This window comes from Paramormyrops kingsleyae, chromosome 7 (genome assembly GCF_048594095.1).
Source record: "Paramormyrops kingsleyae isolate MSU_618 chromosome 7, PKINGS_0.4, whole genome shotgun sequence".
In the NCBI taxonomy this organism is placed as follows: domain Eukaryota; kingdom Metazoa; phylum Chordata; class Actinopteri; order Osteoglossiformes; family Mormyridae; genus Paramormyrops; species Paramormyrops kingsleyae.
In genome coordinates, this window is record NC_132803.1 from 3800940 (window position 1) to 3808463 (window position 7524).

Consider the following 7524-nt stretch of genomic DNA (forward strand, 5'->3'; position numbering starts at 1 on the left):
TGCCTAAGACATAACAGACCCAATATGCCTCCCTTCTCTGGCCTACCAATGTCAATTTTTCACGTAATGATGAAAAATCACCCTTCCTTTTTCTGAAACAACTATTCAGGGTTGCGGGGAATCCAGAGCCTATCCTGGAAGCTATGGGCACAACGCAAGAAATAACCCAGCATGGGGTGCCAACCTATCGCAGGGAATAACCCAAGATGGGGTGCCAACCCATCGCAGGGAATAACCCAGGATGGGGTGCCAACCTATCGCAGGGAATAACCCAGGATTTGGTGCCAACCCATCACTGGGAATAACCCAGGATGGGGTGCCAACCTATCGCAGGGAATAACCCAGGATGGGGTGCCAACCCAACGCAGGGAATAACCCAGGATTGGGTGCCAACCTATCGCAGGGAATAACCCAGGATGGGGTGCCAACCCATCGCAGGGCGCACACACACATGCACGATTTGGTAACACCTGAGCATCTATTTGAACTGAGGGGGGAAACTCAAGTACCTGGACGAAATCCAACAATGGCACAGTTAGAACATGCAAACTCCACATACAGAGCTATGGTGGAGACTTGAACCTTGGTCCAAGGCAACAGTGCTAACCACTGCACCACCATGTCACCCCAACAATGCATCAAGGGGGGATGGTGGTGCAGGAGGTAGTGCTACCGTTTGGCAACCGGAGTGTTGCAGGTTCGAGCCCCGGGTCCTTAAGCAAGACACTGAACCCCAAATTGCTCCTGGTGAGCTGGTTGGCGCCTTGCATGGCAGCCTCCACCACCGGTGTGTGAATGTGAGTGTGGATGGTGAATGTGAGGCATAACTGTAAAGCGCTTTGGTACTCGTAAGAGTAGTAAAAGGTGCTATATAAATGCAGTCCATTTACATGCAGATTATTTTTTGATTCAAGACAAAACATTACATAAGAACATAAGAACATAAGACATTTACAAACGAGAGGAGGCCATTCGGCCCATCAAGCTCGTTTGGGGAGAACTTAGCTAATATCTCAGAGTTGTTAAAATCTTATCCAGCTCTGATTTAAAGGAACCCATGGTTTTAGCTTCCACTACAATAGCAGGAAGACTATTCCATACTCTGACTACACGCTGTGTAAAGAAGTGCTTCCTCAAATTTGTTTTAAAATGTTCTCCCGCTAATTTCCACTTATGGCCACGAGTTCTAGTATTTAGACTAATATTGAAATAGTCATTTGGCTGAACAGCATCCAGACCCGTTAGAATCTTATAGACCTGAATCATATCCCCCCTTAGTCTCCTTTGCTCAAGGCTGAACAGATTCAGTTCCGCTAACCTCTCCTCGTAAGACAGCATTGACAGCATTGAACAATTATAAGATCCTGTATGTTTCCTCACCTCCCTCCCCATCCATAATAAAGGCACTAAAGACCTTTTCACACCGAGTCTCACATGTTTCACACATGCCTGTGCTTCACTTTCCCTGGAACAACAACTTAGGGCAGGTGTGGGCAGATATTCATGGTGGTCACAAGTTTCCTTCTCAGGAATAACTGGATTCGGCGGGTGAAGTTTCATCACCTTTAAAGCTGTTTTCCTTTGTTTTCTGAAGTGAAAAATCAACAAGTAATCTTTCACCTTCTTATCTCTTTGTGACATGGATCATTTTGCCGTTCTGCCCATTATCATCATGCAGGTTCATGTTACACTCACCCGCCGCTGCTAGCTTGCGCAAACCGCGGCTCTGCCAAAGACATGGGTGGATTACGGCTTGGGCTCTTTGAGCCTCGGCCCAGGGGTGATGTGAGTGATGTCCCCCACCTTGTGAAGGCAGTCTGTGGCCATTTTTAGATTAAGTCATCCTGTAGCTATGGCAGTGCTGGTTGTTTAAAAAGGCCCAGGGCTGATTTAGGATGCTTTTTCACTGCACCAGGTACCGTATTTCAAGAAAGTACCAAAAGTACAGTACTTCAAGGTGTTGGTTTTGGCGTAAGAAATTGTTAATGGGACAACACAGACAAAGCATGCAAAAGAATTTAATCAGGCAGAATCATAATCCAGAAGCCAAAACAATACTGAAATAGTAAAAGTAGAATACACATGGAGTGCTTGAAGTTAGCATAAGCCAACAATCTCGCAACGAGACACAGAACCAGGTCGGTATACTGTATACAGTCACATGCCGCATAACAAGTTCCAATCCATGACAGACTGCATTACAGCGGTGGTCCCATAAGAATTAAATGGAGCAGAAAAAAAATCACCTAGTGACATTGCAGCATCATAACGTCATACAGCAAAGCAATTCTTACATATTTGTGGTGATACTGGAGTAAACAAATGTACTGACTGCTAGTCATATAAAATTATAGGACAATTATGTGCAGTTCTTAATACTTGGCATTGATAATGAAGAACTATGTGATTGGTTTATGCATTTACTATGTGGAACTTTTAATTATTATTTAGGCCAAACTATATAAACTAAATGTTTAGTAGGCTATACCATCTAGGTTTGTGTAAGTACACTCTATGATGTTTGCATAATGATGAAATCGGCAAATGGCGCATTTCTCAGAATGTATCGCCATCGTTAAGCAACACATGACTGTACATGGCCTGTATATTGAAGTTAAACCTAATCAGTACCAGATGCACTTAATTAAATGCTCACACGTCAATCAAATATAAAAAAACCCCACCTGTTATACTTGGGTAGGCGCAATGTCTCTTGGGAAATGTAGTTCCACAACCCTCTTTCTTATTGGGCAGGGTAAGGGAAACAGCCACTGCTAACTGTCATCAGCTGTCTTCCAATTGCAGCTCTGGTTTTAGAGGAAAACAGTCTCTCATTTAACCAAGAAGTATATAAAAGAGCTGTGGCTGCTCCTGCTTTTTAAAGAAATTGTGCTTTATTTGCCATTTGTACAGATACATTGTAATTCTTTAGTTTTCGCATCTCCCATCTTGCTTTCCTTTGACACACAGGCACACATACGAGAGAGAGAGTGAAGCTTGCAGTGTGAGTGAAGGGTAAGCCATTTATCCGGCTGAGGCAAATGAAGGAGCAATCCAGCAATGCGCTCCTGTCACACTCTGGCAACAAGTACCAAGTACCCCGAGCACAAAGAGCAACCAGTTGATAAACCATAACTCTCAATTCCAGATAAGGACTTCCAAGTCCTGATTGGTCACAAAACACCAACAAACCAAGCTCAGACGTATAACAAACACAATTCTCCTGCTCTATTGGTTCACCTTGGCAGCAAGGTACCTCCACCCATTTTGCTTAATTTTCCAAAACATGTATCGACTGCTGGACTCCTACTTGAGATATGAATATAGATATTGATTATATAGATATTAATTCACTGTAAATACATGGTTAACATATTATTAATATGATTAACGTGACAACTACTTATACATTTATACTACTGCATAACATACTGAGTATGGCCTACTGCGACTACTTTATAATTACAACTCTCTGTGCACCATTTGGGGCAACTTTGAATCCCTTCCTGCAGGCGGTTTATCCCCCCCCCCCCCCTCCGCTGTCCATCTCTCCACGGTCTGATCTCTCTTCAGGGTCTGCGGAACTAACCACACGCAAGCTATCATGAGGCAAGGACAGACAGTATTCAAAACAATCTCTTCTTGCCTAAGACATAACAGACCCAATATGCCTCACTTCTCTGGCCTACCAATGTCAATTTTTCTTTCCACAAAACCTGCGCTTCATCTTTCAAAAAACGAAACAAACACAATGGAGATGTTTCTGGTTGTTGTCATTAGTCCTCTGTATTTAGTCCGACATCTGCGTCTTTGTCACCATTCCGTCCCTGCTCGGCACGACAATATTATTATAATTAAATGTATGAATGGTTTATTATTAATATTAAAATAATAAGAAATCTTTATTTTTAAATATATTTTATTATATAATAATTACTGTTACTGTCTATCATTGTCTAAATGTATTTTTACTGTCTAAATATATGTATAATTTAGCTAGTGTAAACATGCATGATGCTATCACAGCGAATTGAGGCTGAGACTGAAGCATTACCCTTTGTTTCCGCTGAGAGACGTGCCGCGTGACTCATTTCCCTGCGGGTACAAGTTATCTTAGGTCGGTGTTTACGGTTTGACTTCTAAGATTCTGTCACATTCGGTGGGGAGGCGAGCAAGGAAGCAGGCGAGTAGCAGCCAGGAGTTAGGGAAACGGGGTTTATTCGGAGACAGACGGACAGGTACGGACATCGACGGACACTACAATGACAAGTCTGGGGAAGACTGACTCAGACGAGGACTAAATACACAAGACAAGCTAGACTTAACAGGACACAGGCGATCGCAATCAGGGCTGAACACGAGGTAACGAGGTGGGCGTGGCACGCATCGGGAGCGGACGGAGCGGGGCGTGACATAACCCCCCCCCAAAGGCGCGCACACCGGACGAGACGGAACCGGGGAACAGGACCTGGAAGACAAAGCAAAACATCAACCAAAGACAGGGAACAAGACAGAGACACAAAACAGGAACAGGGACGAGACGAAGGACAGAACCCGACAACAGAACAGGGAAAGCGGACAGACAGACCTGGAAGGGAGACACAGAAGGGGAGAAAGGCGGAACAAAAGGGCCAGGAGTGAACGGAGGAGGAACAAAGGGACGAGGAGCAGAGACAGGCGGGACAAAGGGAAAGGGAGGAGGAAAAAGGGGAGCACGAGGGAGCCCAGGCGGGCGACGGGCAGCGGCCGGAGGGGCCGCAGGGGAGAGGGAGGAGGGAGCAGGAGGGGACCACCCAGGGGCCAAGGGAACGGGACGAGGGAGTGACGGAGGGGACACGGAGGGAGCAGGAGGGAACACCAGTGAAGGCAGGCAGGAGGGGGAAGCCGCAGCAGGCGGAGGCGCAGCCGAAGCCGGGGAAGGCGCCGTCCGACGCCCAGCCGGAGCAGGGGGGCCCGGAGGCGACCGACATGGACCCGGAGGCGGGACCGAGGACCGGCACCGAGGATCCAGGGGGGGACCCGGCAGCGACCGCCGACCCCGAGCCGGAGGACCCGCAGGCAGCAACCGAGCCACAGCCAGGGGCCGAACGGGCGAGCCAGGGGGCAGGGAGGGCGGGACCCGGACCCGACGCCTATGTCCCCTTCCCTTACGGGACACCGACAGGCGGGGTCCTGTGGGGCGTTGGCCTTGCCGGGGTAATGGCGAGGGAGTCGGGGCCTCTAAGGAGGCAATAGGCGGGGCAGCCGGAGCCGCGGGCGTGCCCGCAGGCGGGGCAGCCAGAGCCGCGGGCGTGGCCGCAGGCGGGGCAGCCAGAGCCGCGGGCGTGGCCGCAGGCGGGGCAGCCAGAGCCGCGGGCGTGGCCGCAGGCAGGACTGGAGAGGCGGCCTCAGGCAGGGCCGCGGGCAGGACGGGAGAGGCGGCCTCAGGCAGGGCCGCGGGCAAGACGGGAGAGGCGGCCTCAGGCAGGGCCGCGGGCAAGACGGGAGAGGCGGCCTCAGGCAGGGCCGCGGGCAGGACAGGAGAGGCGGCCTCAGGCAGGGCCGCGGGCAGGACTGGAGAGGCGGCCTCGGACGGGGCCGCGGGCGTGTGGCCAGCAGGAGGTGCCTCGGCGGGCACCTCAGGCAGAGCGGAGGCAGCTGCAGGCGGGCGACCAGCAGGGGCCGCCTGGGCAGGCACCTCGGGCGTTCGGTCAGCAGGGGGCGCCTCTGCGGGCGCCGCCAGCACGCGACCAGCAGGGAGCGCCACAGCGGGCGCCGCCATCACACGGCCAGCAGGGGGCGCAACCGCGGCCACCTCAGGCAGTTCAGGCGCCGGCAGGACCGGCGAGACAGGCAGTTCAGGAGCCGGCAGGACAGGCGAGACAGGCAGGTCAAGAGCCGGCAGGACAGGCGAGACAGGCAGTTCTGGTGCCGGCAGGACAGGCGAGACAGGCAGTTCAGGTGCCGGCAGGACAGGCGAGACAGGCAGTTCAGGTGCCGGCAGGACAGGCGAGACAGGCAGTTCAGGTGCCGGCAGGACAGGCGAGACAGGCAGTTCAGGTGCCGGCAGGATGGGCGCCGCCGTCACGTGGCTAGCAAGGGGCACCTCGGAGGGCACCTCGGGTGTGCAACCAGCAGGGGGCGCCTTGGCATGCACCTCCGTCGTGCGGCCAGCAGGGGACGCCTCGGCGGGCACCTCCATCGAGCGGCCAGCAGGGGGCGCCATCGCAGGCGCCGCTATCACGCGGCCAGCAGGGGGCACCGCGGCGGGTGCCGCCATCACGCGGTCAGCAGGGGGCACCGCGGCGGGTGCCGCAGCCAGAGTGGTGGCAGCTGCAGGGACCGCAGGCAGAGCAGGCAGTACAGGCGGATCAGGTGGGTCAAGCAGGACAGGCGGTGCTGCTGGCATCGCAGCAGCTGTAGCAGACGGTGCTGCAGGCAGATCGGCGGCAGCAGCAACAGGAGGCGGGAGGGGTGCTGAGCGCGTTGGTGCTTTCCCTTTCCGCGCTTTAGGGACCCGGGGACTGGCGTCTCTGACGGCGCTGATCCCTCTCCCGGGACAGAGCGTCTGGACGTTTCTTCTCCTCCTGTGTCTCTTCTTGGCCAAAGCGGGGCTCTCTAGGACCCAGGGTGGGTCCTGCTCCTGGGGTTTTCCCCCAGGCAGCTCCCCAGTGCTGGGGAACTGAGCGGCCGTAGCCGCGTGAAGCTCAGGGGTGCGCGTCTTATCACCAGCCCTTTTTGTGACTGGGAAGGGGGCTGGTAGCGAGTCGGGGGGCGGTTCCCGGGCGGCATACCCCAGGTGTGGTAGCCAAACCGCCGCTCGTGCCCTCAGCTGCCGCAGGTGTTCGTCCACCTGCTCGAGCAGCTGTTCCTCGCCGGTGTGGAACCTCCTGTCGAGGAGCTCCCAGCATCCTTCTACCAGCCGGCGGGCTTCAGAATCCGGGTGGTGATCAAGCTGGTTCGTCCAGGCGATCACCTCGTCTTCCATAGGGAGGACCTCCCCGGTCGCGCTGAGCTTGTTTCGGAGACTTGTCATTCTGTCACGTTCGGTGGGGAGGTGAGCAAGGAAGCAGGCGAGTAGCAGCCAGGAGTTAGGGAAACGGGGTTTATTCGGAGACAGACGGACAGGTACAGACATCGACGGACACTACAATGACAAGTCTGGGGAAGACTGACTCAGACGAGGACTAAATACACAAGACAAGTTAGACTTAACAGGACACAGGCGATCGCAATCAGGGCTGAACACGAGGTAACGAGGTGGGCGTGGCACACATCGGGAGTGGACGGAGCGGGGCGTGACAGATTCAGATCGAGCTCTAGGTATTTTTTTTCTAACTGGTTGGTTCGACTTTTAAGAAATTCAAGTTCTAATGAGTTTGAGAACTGAGGTACCACTGTACTCTGAAAATGGGTTCATGTATCAGATTTCCTGGAATTCAAAAGAAATAGGTGCAGCCTTGACTTGCACAAAGATAATTATTCAGAGAGTCATTCATTCCTACTTAAAGTTTTTATCCCGTTTACATGAAAAGCCCCACCCAT